The following is a 21,790-nucleotide window of genomic DNA, read 5'->3' as shown; positions in this document are numbered from 1 at the left end:
AGATGAGAGAATTCAACAAACCTAAGAAACATTATGTGAAGCACAACCAGTCAGGCCAAGAACACAGTTAGACACTTCCTGGCGGACCACGAATTTCAGAAGAGTGTTAAATTTCGTGTTCAACCTCTGGATTGCACATACCAGCATAGAATGAAAAAATACGAGGTACACAGTCGGTAGAAATACATATACAAGCTCACAAGAGGCAAGGAGGGAGGAAAGATGGACAGGGAAGCAAGGAGAGAGAGGGGCTGGAGGGATGAACAGAAGCCTTAAATAGGAAATAAGGTTGGGGGGAGGGGCCAGAGAGAGCGTGGCAGCTGAAACAAGCACATCTTGCACATATACAGAAGCAGAGGGGGGGGGGGGGGGTATAAGCAGGCTTGAAAGAGAGTGTGGCAGCTGAAATAAGCACCAAATAAGCACCACCTACACATCAACAGAAGGGGGAGGGGTGGGAACAGGCTTGGGGTGCACATTTAGGATAGAATTGCAACGGTCTCAGGGGTGCCTGATATCGGGCTGGTTTCGACCCACATTGCTGACACGCGCGGCAGCCCTGTACCCAGGCGGCCACGTCTTGTGCTAACTTGGGCCAGAGATACTGGCGACGCAGGGTCTCCCGAGTGCGCCGTCCCCCGTCATGGCCCCCGAGCGGGTGGTCGTACACCAGTCTTAGCAGCTGGGGTCGCACCTGGGCGGGAACACAGATGCACCCTGGCTGGCCTGCTTCGGTTAGCTCCCATACCACCCCGTTCTGCACGCACAACCGGGCATACAAACCACTCCAGGGTCCTGGTAGGGTGTCCTTCTTCTCCCGTAGGGCCGCTTCCACCGCCGCCAGATCTGGATCCCGCAGCTGGGTCCGTCTCAGCTGCTCGTCGTCCAGGCCCGTGGAGGCGCAGCCGACGTCCTCCTGGATCCAATTGGGTGGGGTTGAGTGACCCGTCGGGCCCCGGGGTGTCGGCTCCGTGCCCGCCAGGTGATCCTCCGGGTCCCTTGTTCCTCCTGCCGGGGTCTCTGTGGCACATACTGCACTCTCTCCCGCGAGGGGGGTTTTAGTCTCGGCGTGCCCTCGGGGGCCCGCTGCTTGCCGGCAGTGTCCCCCCGTGAAACACAGGCAGGCTTCCTCCGTACTTGTCTCGGCGCACACCGCGGGCCGCCTCGACAAAGCGTCCGTGTTTGCGTGCGTACGCCCAGCTCGGTACTCGATTTGCAGGTTGTACTCCTGCAGCTGCACCAGCCATCGGGCCATCTGCCCCCGCGGTTCCTTGAATGTAAGGAGGAACTGCAGGACATAATGGTCAGTGCGTACCCGACATTTTCTGCCATACAAGTGCGGCCGGAACTGTTTACATACGAAGATCACGGCATACAGTTCTTGACGGGTCACACAATAGTTCAGCTCGGCCCCGCTCAGGGTCCGCCTGGCGTATGCACCTGCAACAGCACTGCGCCCAGCCCACTGCCGCAGGCGTCGGTGTCCAAAATAAAATCAGTGGTGAAATCGGGGAAAGCCAGGGTGGGGGTGTGGGTGAGGTGGCCTTTGAGGGTGGTGAAGGCCGTTTGGCAGGCCTCCGTCCACTGATAGGGGTTCTTAGGGGATGTGAGTTGGGCGAGGGGGCGTGCAACCTCACTGAATCCCTTTACGAATCGGCAATAATAGGTGGCGAGCCCCAAGGATGATCTGATCTCCTTCAGGTTCTTTGGCCGTGGCCATTCCACTACGGTGCGCACCTTCTCCGGATCGGTGCGCACCCCCGCCTCGCCGACTCGGTGTCCGAGGTACCCCACCTCGCGCTGCGCAAGTTAACACTTACGCGGCTTGAGTTTGAGATGGGCTGCTCGCAATCGCTGGAACACCTCTCGCAGCCTGGACCAGTGCTCAGACAGAGATCTAATGAACACTATCACGTCGTCCAGGTAAATCAGGCACTGTTCCCACTGCAAGCCCCGCATCACCAACTCCATCAACCGATGGAATGTCGCGGGCACGTTAGTGAGTCCGAATGGAAGCAGTCGAAACTCGAACAGTCCCATCGGGGTGGTAAATGCGGTTTTTGGCCGATCCTCCTCCGCCATCTCCACCTGCCAGTACCCGGACGCCAGATCGAGGGTGGAAAAATACCGTGCTCCTCCGAGGCTGTCAAAGGTGTCATCAATGCGTGGTATGGGGAAGGCGTCGCCGAGGGTGACTGCGTTCAACTTTTGGTAATCAACACAGAATCGGGTCGACCCATCTTTTTTCGTCACTAGTACCACCGGGGCAGATCAGGGGCTTGCTGAGGGTTGGATTATGTTATCGCGGAGCATATCCACGACTGCTTCTTTAATCTGGCCCCGTTCAGGTGCGCCCACTCGGTATGCGGGGATGTTAATGGGTCGGGCGGCACCGGTGTCAATTTGGTGCTTCACGAGGTTTGTCCGACCCACGTCCGAGTCGTGTGCACTGAACACGTCGGCGTACTCCCACAGTAACCCGCGCAGCTGATCGGCTTCCCGCTTAGGTAGATCTGCCCAGGGTATGTGTAACGCATCAAGCAGGGGGACGGCCTCGGCTCGGGGAGTCGCCCCGAGGACAACCAGGCCAGGTCCTGGTTGTCCTCGGGGCGACCGGGGTCCTCAGCCCAGAGTGCAAATACTGAGTCGTTAGAATGGCGCGCGTGCAGGGGGTGTATGGTGGCTACCGGGGTGCGTCGTCATAGCATTGGTACTGTGTGGGTTAAATACTCACATAAACAGTCGGCCCCCATCTGCGTGGCTGATCCCACAACCCTGTATCGCGCCGCCAACTCCGAGTGAGGAGTTAGCATTACCTCGCCCGATGGTCGGCGTGTGGGGTCGGTGGAGGGTGTTGCCACAGGCACCAGCATCTCGGCGAGCGGGCCGATGATGACGGCCGACACCAGGGTGGCGGCCACGGGTGTGAAGCGAGGGCGATTCAGGCACTGTTCCCAGTGCCTGTCCTAGGAACGGAATCCACTCCCCACTGCCTTCCACCGTGGCGCATCGCGGGCGGGGCTGTGCGTTGAGCCCCAGTTTCTCCAGGAGGTCCGTACCTGCAATACACTCATGGCACAACACACTCGAGATGTAGAATTCCTGTGTGCACACCTGGTGTCCGAGACGGACCTCGAGGGAGATCCTTCCCAGCAACTCCATCCCGGCTCCGCTCGCCGTGTGCAGCGCGCGATCCCGGGCCTGCAGGCGGCTCACATCAACCCCGAGCATGCTGCAGTGTGTGGCGCTCACGAGTCTGGCCACTGCCCCCGTGTCCAGTATAATCCGGTTACGCTGCCCGTTCACCTGTCCTTCTACCAGTGACGTGGCCCCCTTGATTCCCGCCACCAGCTCCCGTAGCCAGTCGCCCGTCCTCACCGCGTCCTTGGGTGTTGTGGTCAGAATCTGTGTGGGGGTCACTCGCTCACCATTATTAATATCGTCGTTTTGTTTCGGGACCTCGTCGATTGCACCCCTAGGTGGTCCACTCTCTAGGGGGCGTTGGCGTTTAAGCCTGGCGCATGTCTAGCGTGGGCGATCTAAGGACAGTCTCTCACAAGGTGCCCTCGGCGGTCGCACAGGTAACACGCCCGGGGGGCGGCCCCGTAGGAGCCCCCCCGCCCATTCCCTATTCCCCCCCCCCCCAGCACGCCGCTGCCCAGACTCTGCCTCTAGTCGGGACACTCGTCCAGTTAGCCCCCCTACCGTGGAGCGCAGTCCTCCCATTTCGGACTGAATGGTCTCCACTGTGGACTGTAGTTTGGTCACGTTCCAGCTCGCTTCCTCATGTACATGGGTCACCTGGCCGGTTATATCCCTTATGCCCGTCTGTATCCCCGCTACCCATCCCGGGGTTGTCTCGCGGGATACTGGAGGCTCCCTTTCCCGACCCCTTACCGTCCTGGCGAGCTCCTGTTCCTCCTCTTCCTCCTCTGGGGACAGGCTTGCGATGGTGCGCTCTCGTCCCAGCCCCTGGAGCTGCGTGCGTTCGCTGGAAATTCTTTCACATTTACGCGCGCTCTCGACAAGGGCGTTAAAGGAAAGGTGGGTGCAGCTTATATTGGGGTGCCACCACGAGGTGTGAGTCAAGTACCATAGGATTTTCTCAGAGGCGAGGTCCTCAACTGCCTCCGCCATGTACCTTGGGCTTTCGAGCTGCATTAGCGTGCGCACGTCCTTGGCATAGTCATGCAAATCCTCGCCGGGTTGGCGGCAGCGTGCCTCGAAGGCGGTCCTCGCCTCCTCCTCATTACTCACGCCGAACCACAGGTCAAGTTGGCGCATTAGCTCTGCTAGCTGGGTTTGTGTGCTCGCGGGTAGGGCTTCTGTGAAGTCAGCCACCCGTCCATCTAAGTGCATGGTCAGTTGCTCTAACACCTGAGCGTCTGTCCAACCAAAACGTTGCAGGCCAATGCCTTCCATGACGGAGTCCCCTGGCCGGTGAATGTCTTAATTTTGCGTGGGGTAACGCGCTGCGGGTTCGTGCCGCTTCCAACACCATATTGTGGGGACCGCTGCTCCCCGAATCCCCACTCCCTTGTGATCCAAGGCTCTCCTCTTCTACACTCTGGGGAGGGTTGCTACCCTCCGCCTCTCCTACCTTCGCCGCTGCTGTGCGAGGCATGGTCCACGGCTGGCGCTTAGCCCCCCGGGATCCGTTCGCACACACGCCCTACGTGCCCAGGCACTTACAAACCCGACGTTGCTACCTGCCCGGCTCCGTACACCAATCACACACGAGGGACTCGGGGTCAGGGGTTAGAGGGCAGGGGCGTCCACAGCGCGCTCGCCGCCGATTGGAGGGGACACCTCTGAGCCGATTTAAAGGCCGTGTGAACAACCGCGCATGCACGCGCACACAAGGCACTCCACCCTCCTCTTCACAATCACAAAGACCACACGACACAGTTTATCCTCTATTGACGATTTATTCCCCGCGAATAAGCCGCTAAACTACGCATGTTTGTGTGGGTCAGCAGACACTAACCTACCCCTCGGTGATCTGGGGCTCAATTTATCCTGCCTGTCGCTCCACTTTCTACCCTCTGGTTAATTAGCCCAAACTCACCTCTCCCTTACTTACGCTTACTCCCACTCTGATGCGCCGGAAGCTGTGGAAGGGCGATGCTGTATGTCGTCTCCGTGGAGAATTGGGCCTGGCTGCGTTGAACCTCGTCACACGGACGACTCGAATGGCTGGCTCCAATACCCCACTGATCTCGATGCCTTGAAGAACATTGCCCCTATTGCCTCAATCCCCCTCCTTTTATCCTACCCATAACAAATGTGTTCCGCTGTTTCGCCCCCTTGGCCTCCCATCTACTCAGGGGCCTGGATTTTCCCGCTCTTTTGATAGTCGGATCCTAGCTCTGGTGACGTCACCGCAGTGGTCCCCTCGACGTCCGCTTTCTGCTCCTCCCGCTACCAGCCTACTGATCTGTTTCGCGCGTGCGTGTTTCGATCCGCGGTGGCTCAACAGCCCCTGCCGTGACCATGCGATTACAATCCCAGGTCACGGCGCCGCGGTGTACGTCAGCCTCGGGGGTAGGTCGTCCAATTCCCTGGCCGTAGGAAACCATGAAGCTTGATCCCATTAGGGGCTTCTGGACGAAAACCTGCCGGCCAGGTGACTTCCCCTCGGGCTCTATGTGGGGTATGCGTGCGTTCATGTGGGGGGCGATGAGGGGCGAGCAGCGTCGGTGCCGTCGCCCCTTGGTGGCGGCGTCACGGCGGTGTGTACGGCCCCGATGGAGCGGCTCCGTTGCAGCGGCACCACAACCCCGTGTTTACGGGGTTGAGATTATAAAGTGGAAGGGATTGGGAGATTGGGGCACCAGAGACTAAAGCCCCAGGGGAGCCGTACAGCTCGTGAATTGCGGGGGACGCAGACCTGTGCCTCGGGTGGCTACTGGGCCAAAGTTGAGATCATCCCGGTCCACAAAGCCCAGTGATTAGGGTTAGACACCAAGTGCTGTCGTCACGCACGGTTAGGAATTGAAAGAGCTTACATTGTACCGCAATGTGCTCATAATTTGGTCACCTGTCACACTTGTCACCATTACGCACAGCTGATGAAAAGACATCCTCGTTGAGATGTATAAACTGTTGGAGTTGGGTGCTGGTACATCCCATATCAGGTACTCATCTTGGGCTGCATTCACCTCTCTGAGTCACAAGTTGGTTGTGAATGCCTATTATAATAGCGGTGGTATGCAATCTTTTGGCTCACCATCGAACATTTAGGAAAGCCATCGAACAAAGATGGTCACTGCATCGCACGCTTTCAGATGCGCTTCCGCAGTCATCTGGAATGCTCTTCCTTCCAATATGAGAAAGCCACTGCAGCTATGCACTTTTAATTCTATATTGAAAACTCATTTAGAACTGCTTTTGTGTTTAGTTTGTTGTCCTTCCCCCGCACCTCGGATTAGCACGGTTGGCTATGTACAGTGCGAAAGAAGTTCAACATATACATATCATGCCAGTACAGTGCATAACCCATTGCATTCCTCCACACAAACTATATAACTAAATTAATCGCAGATGACTGTAAAATAACACTGTAACACATAATACCATGGGAGGTACCATGACATTGTGTTATGCCATGTGCCGACCTCACTATCATACTCACCTTTGCAGCACCAAGACAATTTATTCAAAGCCGACATTCATAGATGGCTATTGCTTTTTCTGGAAGCCTGGGACGCACAAAGGTTAAATGCTGTGTTAATTGCACATATGGCCAGCCAACCTGAACAAGATAAAAAAAACACTAATTAGCTGATATGGATCACGTCCCCTGAATGAATAGGAGCACCAGGACAAGGGAGTGGGTGATGAATCTGTGAGGAGGGATTATATCAAGGCTAGGCACGTACCATTAGTCTGTGACCGAGGAAACTTCAAATCCATACTCTTATTTCTGCAACACTTACTTCCACCACACTAAAGTAAAACAATCCAATTTCACACTATTCTCTATAATTGGATCAAAACATGCCAGTGTCTCCATGCCCAAACCAGCCTTGGGCTGTGCTCACTTCCACTGGAGTCCGCAGCCAGCAGTGGAATTCCACTTTCCTATTGCGATTATTACTATCAATATTTACTCAGGAAAGCACGAGACAATACTATTTTTCATAAAGGGTCCTGCCAAGTTTTTTTGCAGCAGGGTGTCGATGTTGCTGCGATGTATTATCCCAATTGAGTAATTTGCAGTAAATATTTCAGTATTAGCCAATACCGGTTACAATGTGTGTGTTTGTTTTACCTATGAGTGGGGGGGGGGGGCTGAGAACCCAGAGGAAACCCATGCAGAACAGGGGCAGAACATACACACTGCACACAGAAAGGTGCCCGAGTCTGAAACTAACCCAGGGCCTTCTTCTTGTTGTGAGGTACAAGTGTAATTTTGGCTAATCGCCTGATGAGGCTGCTTGTAATTACCGGTGAAACGTCGTACTCGCATTGTAAATGCTGTGGGTTTACTCTCCAACACACCAGTCTGCTGAACTAATAACTAATTGCCATTTTTTTTGTTTACGTGACAAACCATACTAATTGGCTGTCGAGTGATGGCAGGTTTAACAACACATTTATATTTACGTGATCTTACCCCAAAAAACCCCTCTATTATAGATACAAGTGTAGTGACATAGCGCTGACTGTTGTACAGCAGCTTCAACTGCAGGTGGGCACTGAGTGCACACGCCGCTGAGTGTATACACAGGTGTGCCGGCAGGGCGGAGGAACTGGGGCAAGGGTCACGGTAGACCTCGTGGGGAAGCCCCTGGAACCCTCTGATGGGTTCGAGAAGGGAGGCGCGGCTAGGGCGGAGCCAAGCCGCGCCGAGGGGAATATAAGCAGCAGAGCGCGAGAACTCCAGGCTGCCGGTTCTGGGAGTGGACTCGTCTCGTCGTCGCTGTCGTCGTCGCTACCGCCTTCGCCCATCATTGCGCGGCCGGACAGTAGTTGGCTGTCTCGGTCGACGCCGTCGGTACAACACAGACAGGGTCGTGTTTGGGCCGGGTCGTGCGGCAGCGTAAGAGAGAAGGGACTGGAGTTGGTGGCATGAACACAAAAATAAAAGGGGAGGACGGTGCCTCCTGCCACTACCTCGTCTCCGACTGAGTGTGTGCGACGCACGCCACCCACCCGCCACCCGCACACACAAGCCTCGAGCAGAAGGAAGAAGAGACCAACGACACTACATAAGTGTAAACACTGTGCCACCTGCTGGAGCCAGTCTCTACGCAGAGAAGGGTTCCCCGTGCTGACCCCAAATAATGGGTTGAGATTATCCTCTCCTCGAGTTTGAACTCACAACCTTCATACGCTCTGGAAATGACAGGTCTGTAAACAAATTATATATATTTTATTGTATACCTACGTGACTTTACCGAAAGAACCAAAGAGTATATATACAAAATTTACTCTATTGCCACGTGCTTGTGATCTGTATCCATTCACATTGTACAACAAGTCATTTTCATTACAAAGACCTCCTGCAACAGTAGAGACATGTCCCGCACCTCCAATTAGCACGGTTGGCTACGTCCGCTGCAAAAGAAGTTCTACATACATCACAAACATGTTGTGTAGGCAGTGGCACCTTCATGCGTGCGTGACACAGGAATTTGGTTATGTCCTCCCCCCCACCTTAAGTCAGTCAAGCCACAAACACAGTGAGGTAATTGCCCGCATACACAGTCAAGGAACTCCCATTAAAGTGCAATAAGATCATTAGCTATGATGACAGCTGTAACCGGAACGATACTGTGCTCTTATCATGCCAATAAACGTCTCAGAGCGCCCTTGTGCCGCACAGTGTGGCTCAATGCCTGTCTCGGCAATGGGCATCAGTCTGCCAGCATGGGATTATGATTGCTGATGTGTGGTCTAGCCCAGGGCACCCCCAGTGGCAGCTGTCCCTGTGCATTAGTCTGCCAATAGGGGATGATGATTTGCTCATGCAATTTGTCAATAATTTTACAAACGTTTGGAAAACAAGAGTACACAATAAATGTGTGCGCCGTTGACAGTACAGTTGTGTAGTGTAATAGTTCATCATCATCGTCATCACGATCCATGGGATAGCCCTTAGGTGTCCACTGCACATTTCGTCACGTGTCTCTTATCTGGTCGTCATGTACATTGGATTACTTTGGCCTTTTTTTCTTCACGGCCGAAGTATCAGCACCCTTTTGCCTGACCCTCCTCCGTTTTATACACTCTAATCATTGCACTGTAATAATTAATTATCAAACACAGACACAGAAAGTAATACGTCTTTTTATTTTTACGTGAATATCACCTTTACATTATTTTAAATTATGTTTCGAAACAAATTACGCCGTTACCGTATATTGTTTCATATCACGCGTAGGAATGACGAAACTTATTTTGACCGTGAGCGGCGCTTCGTGGCTGCGGTGGGCGATGGGAGAGCGATCAACCACGTGCCTGCCTCCCCAGAGCAAGCCCTGGGAGCCGAGCCAGGAGCCGTAGGCCAGCATGACGCCTCCCTCCACAGTGTCATCTCCCACACAGCACACACACTCATAAAGAGAGAGAGAAAAAAATCAAACCCTCCAAACTCTAGAGTGAGAATAAATATTCACGCACAATAGCCGTGAATCGAAAATAACGAACCCTCCCATTCACGTATGAGTGCACTAGCTTTACTACCCGGGACTTGGATTCATGACACCCGGCCAACTTTGTCTTCCCAGTGGCGATGGTCACACACCACACCAGTTACTCGATTGAGGCTGAATCGACCCAGGGGAGGCCCAGGACCGGTTCAAATAATCGTCACCAGTGGTGGCCGTAAGCGGGAATCGAACTTAGGTCGCTGGGTTCATAGTGCAGCGAGCTAACCACTACACTATCGCTCCCCCCCCACACAAACACGCGTGCGCGCGTCCATAGGTACACATACACGCGCTTGCTGAAGACACACAACTTTAAGGGTGTGTACGGCAGTAAACGACAGAAATAATAAAACAAGGGCTGCGCGAAGAACGCCTTAGACCTGCGTGACATGAGCAGGCACACTGCGTGCCACTTCCGCACACGGGTCACATAACAGAAATGTGACGTCACAGCTCACTTGCCGTGCAAAATATATGCATTATTGCGCCCTCTCCCCCCCTCCAAAAAAAAATACGTACAAAAGTCTATTTTTATAACTTTTGCATGGTGTACAGTCTGGAAAGTACCCACATGACAAATTTTAAGTTTGTTGCATGTCGGGAAGTATGCTAAACATTTTGAACAGACACACATAATCACAAATTTCCCTTTTATATATATGAAGATAAAAAAATGTAAACTTGTTTTCATTTGTTAAAGAAATGAATCACATCGAGATGGTGGACTGTGTGCATATGTAGTGGCCTTATTGACGTCGGAGACTGTTCTTTGGAGGCAACACGTATTTATTACAGACACATAAATTACAGTGGCGAATCTGATACTTGAAGAGGTAACGGCCTCTTCACCCGTACTCTATAGAGGGAACGTTCCCCGAGCTTTAGCCCACGCTAGCTCCCTGGTTCCTTCTATCCTGGTCCTCTCTCAGGAGGCTATCTGACCTGGCCCAGCTTCGGCACAGGTCCCGATCACCAGCCACACGAGTCCAGCCCTCAAAAGGATATCAGGCCTCGCGGCTCTGGTGTCGCACCCTGGCTTGCTTTGCCCGGCCCTCAAAAGGACAGCGGGCCAAAGGAGTTCCAGGGTCTAGCTAGTCGATATTCTTTCTTCACTGGCTCTACATCTTGCTTGAGTCGAACTCCCCCTCAGCTCTCCGGGTCCCACCTTTTATACAGTCCCTCACTGAGGGGTGGGGTTGGGAGGGATCACAGCATCCCCCATAGCCCCCCAGGGTGGTGGCCGTAGCAGACGTGTTTGTGGCCACCACCCTGCCGTAACACCTCTACACATATGTGCGTGTACACTGAGGAGACAAAAGCAGTCGTGCGTGGTGTTGGCCACTCACCACCTCGTGTACTGTGCCAGCCTTAATAGGTGCTCGCTCAGAGCAGTTGCCCCAGTAGTTCGTGAAAGACAGTACGTGGGATATTTACATTTGTTTAGAATAAGTACATGAATAAATACTTCGCTTGCCCTTGACATTGTGGTGGGAGAATTTGATAGATGTTGTCATCTTGCGGGGTTGTCTGAGATTTCACTGCATTTATCAGTGAGAGATAAAAATGTGGATTTTCACGGCCGAAATTGACTAACGATAGACGCCTGGCGTATGGCAGGTGCAGACTGCTCACTGCATAACGCAAGACAATTCCGCGTTGCTGTGAGCGCGATGCACTTTGCGCGCACACCACACACACGCGCGCGCAGGTGTTGTGTCATGTGCGTAAGGGGTTGGATTTCGTGTTGTTCGAAGATGTCGGGATGGAGGATTAAAATCGCTTATATATCCAGGTTTGAGCGATTCAAGTGCTACGCGCGATCCGACATATGTGTGAGAGGCGAGAACTGAGCGAGCAGAATACCGGAGCATAAAGCGATCAGAGAGCACGCACAGATGACAGGGATAGCAGGGAAGGGCATTCGAACCAAAGAGAGAAGATGGGGAGATAAATACAGACACTGAGTAAGGGCAACGCAGAGGTGATCACAATAATGTGTGCCCTTAATGTTGGCACTGATGTGTGCTCATAACGTGAGTACACGCAACACTCAAAGAGTATTGAAGCTCTGCATGATTTTCTATGATTGTGGTTCAGTGCCGGGTTAAGCTAGTGCGGGGCCTGTCGCATATGTTCTAAAGCGGCCCTAAAAAAAATAAAACACATAAAGATTAAAACTATTTTTTTTACTTGCATAGTAAAGTAATTGTGTTTTTAAATTTGCTATACAGCCAGATAATACAACAATTCCCTAACCTTAAACACCCAGTCGTTCATAAAAGTTGAAAGCAGTATAGTACTATAGTCCAGGACACTGCAGATTTGCATAACTCAGTCTATGTATGCTTTCCTTGTGTATGTTTAACTTCTTTAGCACCGTACGTAGACAACCGTGATAATCGGAGGTGCCAGGGAAGGACAACAAGCTGAACACAACAATCAGTTATAAAGTAAATAATTTTAGGTTTATAAGTGCATAGCTCCAGTGGCTTCGTATTATTGGAAGGAAGAGTGTTCCAGACGGCCACGAAAGTGCATCTGAAAGCGCGTGATGCAGTGACCGTCTTTGTTTGATATTTAGCCAAAAACTGCTGCAAGGGTGAGCGGAGTTTGCGTGATGGTTTATGCTCCTTGACGAAATTAGCAATGTATTTTGGTTCAACTTGTGGCAAACACTTTGTGTGTAACGAGTGCGACCCTATCAGTTCCGCAAAGTTCCGCCAACAGGTGTGGATTGTGCCAATATATGTTAATATTATTTGAAATATATTGCTTCTTGTTGGCATAGGAGGGAGAGTACAGAATGGTAATGGGGTAGTGAGTGAGGCTCTCCAGGGAAATGGAAAAGTGAGGCAATGTGGTGAAAGAAAATGAGGTCTCAGTGGAATTCAGGAAGGGATTTAAGGGATAGAGAGGGCCTAGAGAAAATGGTCAAAATAAAATAATCGTGATTCCTAAAAAACAGCAAATGTGAAGTAAATAGTGCAGCAAAATTTTAAGCTAAGCATTACATTGAGTAACCAGATGTGACGCGAATCAAAATGTACATACATCTTAAATTGAAAATGAACAGAACTGATATTGGTATCCACTGTGTAATACATCGGTCTTAGTATTATCTCGAGAAAGAGGCATGGTAGCATTTATTTCCTGAAACATAATGTAATGCTTTAATCAGATGGAAACACAAATTGGTGTGCATAAAATAAATAGCCAAGGGAATATGGTTAGTAAGAATATTTAAAAAGAAATGTGTTAAAATTGTATTGCTTTTTTTTCAATATAAATATAACTTGAAGAGCTGAAGCGTATCACAGAATATTGAGATTGTTATATTTAAATTCAATCTAAAACCCAACTGCATAGATATTGTGCTGATTTTAACCTACACCGAGAGCCCAAGAGCATTCTTATATTTCCAACAGCCTTGTTGCTGTGGTTCTCATTAAAAGAACGTCTTTAAGACAGACGTTGCAATGGCCCTCAACTGGCCACGTTGTACCGTATCATGATGGCACTCGACTCACTTGACTCGCTGGACTCGTGGAACCCTGTGGGCCCACTCGATTAACTACCTCGCCTGCTATGCATGAGGTCGTGGGTTTGATCCCGACCCTGACACATGCATATTTGGAGCTTGAATGTTCTCCTCGTGGTTTGTGTGGATTTTTCTCCGGGACCTCCAGTTTTTCATTCCACATTTAGAAACATGCATTTCGAGTATTTGGCTGCAATACATTTGCACATAAGCCACTTCGTTGAGCTATCAGTTGTGGCCAAGTTGTATATATAGCTCAGTGGGCCTTATATGGTCAAATTAAACATGTTTTAATAGATTTTTGTAATAGATTCCCTGCTGTACAGCATTGAAATGAGATGGTTTTGCACTTTCTTAGATCACGGGTTCTCAATCCACAGGCCTGTACTGACTGCCCACATCCCCTATTCCTTCACTGTCAGTAGCTCGCCGTATTGTATGTGGGAGTGTGCGGGGCTGGTCTGATTGATATTATAATTAATAGATGAGCGCGGAGTGTGTATGATTGCAGTTCTTGCTGAGTAGCATCAGTATAGGTTGGCCACATTTTCCACTTTAGACCAAACACATGCATATTTCGAGCCAGCCTCGACCTACAAAACTGCGCAGTAAATTGGAGTAAAGTTCAACACAATATTACCAGATCTCAGTACAGTATCCAATTCCTGGCACCAGAACACAGACGTCAATTCCCAAACTTCCCAGGTCTTAACCCAGACACGTGGCAACCCTATACATTGGTTAGATAAGTGTGCAGGATTGAAATACAGTATATAAAGTATTTATTTATTACACTTTTAGATCGAAAACTTTTGAAAATAAAAATCCATTCATGTAGAGATGAAATTATAGACATTTATATATATTCTACCTTGATTTACATAAAGGGCACCATAAAAGTCTCAATTTACTCAGAATATAACACATTACGGTATTATACATGAGGTATTAGGCTAACGGAGGATAACGCGATTCCAAGGCCAATCCTCCACACTATCAGTAAATGCTTAGTACAAATAAGCTTTTACGCCATAAATCTTGACTAAATAGCAAAATTGTAGCTAGCAGAGCTATTTCAACCGCTTCACCCCCTTTATGGCTCATTGGCACAGCGGATCGTAAGGGAGATTTGAATACAGAAGGTATGGATGAAGGCCGCTTCTGCCCAGCGAACCAGATATTATACGGGCCTGCCCATTCCACAAGGTTAGCGAAGCATGTCTTTGGAATCCCATCGTCCTTTGTAGACCTTTTTTTGATGTTCTAAATTTGACATTGCCTTCATGACCACCCTGCAAGGTGTGTTTTGGGCAATATTAAAACAATGTTCTGTCTGTCTTTGTCTTTATATATGCAGCATGCTGAGACTGAACCATTAGAAAAAAATGCTTACCTTTAGTTATTAACTGAAGGTTATACACCACATTAATCATAATACACCACATTAAATATATGTATTTGCAAAAATTGCCAAATGCATATTTGCAACCGGAATTCAGTGATGTTGTGGGGGCTAATGCCCCCCTCCCCACTCCCCATTAGGTGGGGGCTGATCTCCGCCTCCCCACTCCCCGCCAGCGGGTGGGGCGCGACGTCTGCCCCCTCCACCCCCACTCGCTGCTCGCAACTGTTTAGAGTTAATTAATTATTTCTACGAAGCCGTTGTGTCAACAAGCCAACGGCGCTCGGAATCAATTAATTAATCTCTGCGCGCTACGCTTGCGGCACGGTCAAGCGTTAGTATTTTAATATGCGCGCGTCACACCCACACTGATTTATAGTCATCCACACACTGCTCTTCACACGCACACATGCACCACGCGTCACAATGTCAGTCTGTGCTTAGATTTATTTACCAGAGCGAATAGGGACCTCCGTGTATGGCCCCCTCCAGCCAGCACCCTTCCTCCTATCACCTGCCCGTTGCAGAGTGCGTCTATCCCCTAAGCTCGAGTTGACTAAATTGGCCTCCCTTTTCCGTGCCCACTCACCTCTTCAGTTGCCCGATGGGGCTGGGGAAGATGCTCGCCTTGGGGACTTTTGCTGACCGATCGTTTTCAGCTGCACCCTGCAGGCGTCCCACGGACGCTGAGGGCGGCTGGTGTTCTCTCCCACGCCAGAAGGACTCTGATCCAATTTTTTCTCCTGCCCCCCTTATGTTCCCAAAACCCCTTCCCCACCGGGTCATATGACGTCATCCTGCTCATCCAATCGAATCCTCTTTGCTGCCGTTTTGAGCGCTCTGGCCATTGGGGGGGGGAAGGGGGGGGGGGGTCGCGTCATCCCCCCCTTCCCACTGTCTCTGTACCTGCGTCCCTCGCCATTGACTCATCAATAATCCCCTCGTCCCCTCCCACTTAAGTCAACTCTTCTCGGCCTAGGGGTTTTTCCCTCCCACCCCACTGTTTACTCTGCCGCTGGGTACTGGCTAAAGGTCCCACCCCCCCCCCCCCCCCCCCGTGTTATGTATGCTTCATCGTGGCCAGCCTGTAAAGCTCTATGCCCCCTTTTTGGGGGGGCTGCCATGTAATCCGGTCTGGGGGGCTCCGGGGAATCCGTGGAATGTCCCTGCGAGTGGGGTCCTCGGGTGAAAACCCATCGTACCAGGTGATCCCTCCTCGAGACCCTACGTGACCGTTTAGGGGGGCATGCGTGCGTTCGTGGGGGAAGGGGTGCGAGGAGAGGGTAGCGCCGGTCGAGTTGCTCTACTGTGGTGGCACCACATAGCCCCCCGAGTTGTCCGTCCCCGTCCTGGGTTGACTGGAGCACTTCGCTTGGGCCGCCCCCACGAGGTAGCGTTGCGGAGTCCGCGAGACTCACCCGGCCCTTGTTGCCGGTCTCGAGGGTGGCAGCTCCGTTCTTTGGGGCTCCCGCGGCAGTCTCCTTCTCCACTCCAGAGGCTCCTCCCATCCTTCGGCATCTGTGGGCTGGGGAACAAACTCAGGGGCAGAGTGGTTTAGGGGCCGCCGTTCTCGCCGCCTCCTGGCCGAGCCGGGGCCTCCCGGGGTTTGGGGTCCCTTGGGGCCCATGTACGGTGCGAAACCCCCGAGTATGGGGGGCGCGGGGATCCCGGGATTTCGGGGTACTCAACTGGCGGGGGTCTCTCCCGCCGGGGCTGCCCTCCATGGTTTTAATCGGCGGACGTTAACCACCATCTCTCGGCCCCTCTCCCCGCTTTGGATCAGAACCGTCCAGGGGGAGATCTGCTGCACCACGTTCCAGGGTCCACGCCAGTAGGTGGTCAGTTTCCCCACCTGTCCAGCCCCTACGCGCGGGGTTTGCAGCCACACCTTAGAGCCCGCTGAGTAGAGGGGGGGGGTTCCATGCGGGGCCGGGTGCCCTGCTTTTGCCGCTGATGTGAGGCCTCCCCCTGTTGGTAGGCCCGGCCGCGGGCCCCACGCAGGGTTCCCATCAGGTGCTCTACGGGCTGGCTCCCTTCCTCCGCTTGCGGCGGGGGAACGCCGAACAACAGATCTACTGGGAGGCGAGACTCACGACCAAACATCATTTTGAACGTGGTCTGTCCCGTAGATGTGTGTACCGTGGTGGCGTAGGCGAACAGGGCATAGGGGAGGTGTTCGTCCCAATCCTGTTGATTGGCGGCTGCCATACGTTTGAGCTTCCCAGCTAGGGTCTGGTTCATACGCTCCACCATCCCATTTGACTGGGGGTGATACGCCGAAGTTCGGTCCTTCTGGATTCCGAACTCCCGGCACAGCGCCTGAAATAGCTCCGCCTCGAACTCACTACTCTGGTCAGTAATGACTCGTTCGGGGATCCCATATTTAAGCACGTAGTGTTCCACAAATGCCCGGGCGACTACAAGGGCCGTTTTATCTGGGATGGCCACCGCCACGGGGTAGCGTATGAAATACTCCACCGCCACGGGGATGTACCGGTTGCCTTGGTGGGATCGTGGGAATGGTCCCTGTAGGCCGATCCCAACTAGCTGGTTCGTCCGACTGACGAGGAACAGTCTCAGGGGTACCTGGTACTGCGCCGGTTTCTGCCCACACTGCTGACAGGCCCGGCAGCCCTGTACCCAGGCAGCCACATCTTGCGCCAATTTGGGCCAGATATACTGGTGACGCAGAGTCTCCCGAGTGCGCCGTTCTTCATCATGGCCCCCGAGCGGGTGGTCGTGCACCAGCCGTAGCAGCTGGGGCCGCACCTGGGCGGGAACACAGCTGCACCCCGGCTGCCCAGCTTCGGTTAGTTCCCGCAGCACTCCGTTCTCTACACACAACCGGGCATACAAACCACTCCAGGGTCCCGGTAGGGCGACCTTTTTCTCCCGCAGGGCCGCCTCCACCGCCGCCAGGTCCGGATCCCACTGCTGGGTCTGTCTCAGCTGCTCGTCATCGAGGCCTGGGAATGCACAGCCGACATCCTCTTGGATCCGACCGGGCGGGGTTGAGCGGCCCGTCGGGCCCCGGGGTGTGGGCTCCATGACCGCCGCGTGGTCCACTGGGTCCCTGGCTCCTTCTGCAGGGGTCTCTGTGGCACATACTGCACTTCTCTCACCGGAGGAGGGTTAGTCTCAGCGCGCTCCTGGGGGGCCATTGCCTGTTGGCAGCGTCCCCCCGTGAAGCGCAGGCAGGCCTCCTCCGTCCTCATCTCAGCGCACACCGCGGGCCACCTTGACAAGGCGTCCGCGTTTGCGTGCATCCGCCCGGTCCGGTACTCGATCTGCAGGTTGTATTCCTGCAGCTGCGCCAGCCATCGGGCCATCTGCCCTTGCGGTTTCTTGAATGTGAGGAGGAACTGCAGAGCATAATGGTCAGTGCGCACGCGACATTTCCTGCCGTATAAATATGGCCGGAACTGCTTACACGCGAAAATTACGGCATACAGTTCTACTGAACACTATCACGTCATCCAGGTAAGTTAGGCACTGTTCCCACTGCAAGCCCGCATCACCAACTCCATCAACCGCTGGAATGTCGCAGGCGCATTAGTGAGTTCGAACGGGAGTACTCGGAACTCGAACAGTCCCATCGGGGTGGTAAACGCGGTCTTTGGCCGATCCTCCTCTGCCATCTCCACCTGCCAGTACCCGGACGCTAGATCGAGGCTGTCAAAGGTGTCATCGATGCGGGGGATAGGGAAGCGTCGCCGAGGGTAACTGCATTTAACTTTCGATAATCGATGCAAAACCGGGTCGATCCATCCTTTTTCATCACTAGTACAACAAGTGCAGACCAGGGGCTCGCCGATGGCTGGATTGTTATCACGGAGCATATCCACGACTGCCTCTTCGATCTGGGCCCATTCAGGGGTGCCCACTCGGTATGCGGGGAGTTTGATGGGTCCGGCCCACATCCGAATCATTCTCACTGAACACGTCGGCGTACTCCCGCAATAACCCGCGCAGCTGATCGGCCTCTCCCTTAGGTAAATTTGCCCAAGGCACATGTAATGCATCACGCAAGGGGACGACCTCGGCTCGGGGAGTCAGGCTGACTCGCCAGGCCAGGTCCTGGTTGTCCTCGGGTCGACCGGGGTCCTCAGCCCAGAGTGCAAACACCGAGTCGTTAGAGTGGCGCACGTGCAGGGGGTGTATGGTGGCTACCGTGGTGCGTCGTCGTAGCATTGCCGGGGTACCGTGTGGGTTAAATACCTGCATAAACAGTCGGCCCCCGTCTGCGTTGACCAGCGTGGCTGATCCCACCACTCCGTACCGCGCCGCAAACTCCGGGTGAGGAATTAGCATTACCTCACCCAATGGTCGATGTGCGGGGTCGGTGGAGGGTGCTGCCACTGACACCAGCATCTCAGCGAGCGGCCCGATGGTGACGGCCGACACCAGGGTAGCAGCCACGGGTGCAAAGCGGGGGCGATTCGGCTCGGGTCCCAGGAACGGAATCCGCTCCCCGCTGCCCTCCACGGTGACGCATCGCTGGCGGGGCTGCACGTTGGGTCCATACGTGCGATACACTCATGGCACAACACACTCGAGACATATCATTCCTGGGTGCACACCTGGCGTCCGAGGCGGACTTCCAGGGTGACCCTCCCCAGAAGTTCCATCCTGGCTCTACTCGCCGTGTGCAGCACGCGATCCGGAGCCTGCAGGCGGCCCACGTCAATCCCGAGCACGCTGCAGTGTGTGGCGCTCACGAGTGAGGCCACCGCCGACGTGTCCAGCAGTAGCCGGGTGTGCCGCCCATTTACCTGCACTTCTACCAGCGACGTGGCCCCCGTGATTCCCGCCACCAGCTCCCGCAGCCAGTCGCCCGTCCTCACCGCGTCCTTGGGTGTTGTTGCCGGAATCTGTATGGAGATCACTCGCTCGCCATTATTATTGACATTTTGTGTTGGGACCGTGTTGATTGCACCCCTAGTTGGTCCACTCCCTAGGGCGCGCTGGAGTTTTAACCCTGGCGCGTGTCTAGTGCGGGCGATCTGAGGACAGTCTCTCATGAGATTCCCTTGACGGTCGCACAGGTAACACGCTCGGGGAAGGGCGGCGGCCCCGTAGGAGCCTCCCCGCCCGCTCCCTATTTCCCCTCCAGTACGCCGCTGCCCAGACTCTGCCTCTAGTCGGGCCACCCTCCTAGTTAGCCCTCCTACCTCGGCCTGGACCGTCTCCACCGTAGTCTGCAGCGTAGTCATATGTGCCCATACTTGGGTTACCTTGTCGTCTACTTGGGTCACCCTTTCACCTACTCGGGTCACCTTGTTGCCTATCCGGGTCACCCTTTCACCTACTTCGGTCACCTTGTTGTCTATCCCCCCGATGCCCGTCTGTATCCCCGCTACCCAGCCCGGGGTTGTCTCGCAGGGTCCCAGGGGCTCCCTTACCCGCCCCTTTACCATCCTGGCGAGCCCCTCATCCTCCTCTTCCTCCTCTGGGAGCAGGCTCGCGATGCCGCGCTCTTGTCCCAGCCCCCAAAGCTGTGCGCGCTCACTAGAAAGTCTCTCACATTTACACGCGTGCTCAACAAGGGCGTTAAAGGGAAGACGTGTACAGCTTACATCGGGCTGCCACAACGAGGTGCGAGGAAAGTACCGCTGGATCTTCTCGGTGGCGAGGTCCTCAATTACCTCAGTCGTGTACCCCGGGTGTGCGACCTTTGTTAGCGCACGCACATCCTCGGTATAGTTACGAAAGTCCTCGCCGGGTTGGCGGCGGCGCGCCTCTAAGGCTGTCTTTGCCTCATCACGCGCACCGAAACGCAGGTCAAGTCGGTGCATCAACTCCTCTAACTGGGTTTGCGCGCGTGCGGGTAGGGCCTCCACAAAGCCAACTGCCCGCCCATCCAGATTCATAGTAAGTTGGCGTAACACCTGCGCGTCCGTCCAGCCATTAATATCTTTAGCCCCTATGATGTTGCGGGCAAATGCTTTCCATGAAGGGGTCCCCTGGCCGGTGAAAACATACCTTATTTTTGCATGGGGTACTACGCTTCTCTGCCGTGGGGATGTGGGGGTTTGTACCACCTCTGACACCATTATGTGGGGGCTAATGCCCCCCTCCCCACTCCCCATTACGTGGGGGCTGATCTCCCCCTTCCCACTCCCCATTAGGTGGGGGCTGATCTCCCCCTCCCCACTCCCCGCGAGCGGGTGGGGTGCGACGTCTGCACCCTCCACCCCCACTCGCGGCTGTTTAGAGTTAATTAATTATTTCTATTAAGCCGTTGTGTCAACATGCCAACGGCACTGGGAATCAATTAATTAATCTATGCGCTACGCCCCGACGGGGCGCTGTCAAGCGTTGGTATTTTAATATGCGCGCGTCACACCCACACTGATTTATAGTCATCCACACACTGCTCTTCACACGCACACATACACCACGCGTCACAATGTCAGTCTGTGCTTAGATTTATTTACCAGAGCGAATAGGGACCCCCGTGTATGGCCCCCTCCAGCCGGCACCCTTCCTCCTATCACCTGCCCATCGCAGAGTGTGTCTATCCCCTAAGCTCGAGCTGACTAAATTGGCCTCCCTTTTCTGTGCCCACTCACCTCTTCAGTTGCCCGATGGGGCTGGGGAAGATGCTCGCCTTGGGGACTTTTGCTGACCGATCATTTTCAGCTGCACCCTGCAGGCGTCCCACGGACGCTGAGGGCGGCTGGTGTTCTCTCCCACTCCCGAAGGACTCTGATCCAATTTTTTCTCCTGCCCCCCTTATGTTCCCAAAACCCCTTCCCCCCTGGGTCATATGACGTCATCCTGCTCATCCAATCGAATCCTCTTTGCAGCCGTTTTGAGCGCTCTGGCCGTGGGGGGGGGAAGGGGTCGCGTCATCCCCCCCCCCGGCTTCCCATTGTCTCTGTACCTGCGTCTCTCGCCGTTGACTCATCGATAATCCCCTCGCCCCCTCCCACTTAAGTAAACTCTTCTTGGCCTAGGGGCTTTTCCCTCCCACCCCACTGTTTACTCTGCCGCTGGGTACTGGCTGAAGGTCCCACCCCCCCCCCCTTTGTTGTGTATGCTTCATCGCGGCCAGCCTGTAAAGCTCTATGCCCCCTTTTTGGGGGGGCTGCCATGTAATCCGGTCTTGGGGGCTCAGCCAATTTCCTGGTCCGGGGAAACCGTGGAACGTCCCTGCGAGTGGGGTCCTCGGGTGAAAACCCATCGTACCAG

Source organism: Petromyzon marinus, chromosome 18 (genome assembly GCF_048934315.1).
Source record: "Petromyzon marinus isolate PM22_M1 ecotype Great Lakes invasive population chromosome 18, UKy_Petmar_22M1.pri1.0, whole genome shotgun sequence".
Taxonomy (NCBI): Eukaryota; Metazoa; Chordata; class Hyperoartia; order Petromyzontiformes; family Petromyzontidae; genus Petromyzon; species Petromyzon marinus.
The sequence above is the reverse complement of the archived record's forward strand: the minus strand, read 5'-3'. Positions refer to the sequence as shown.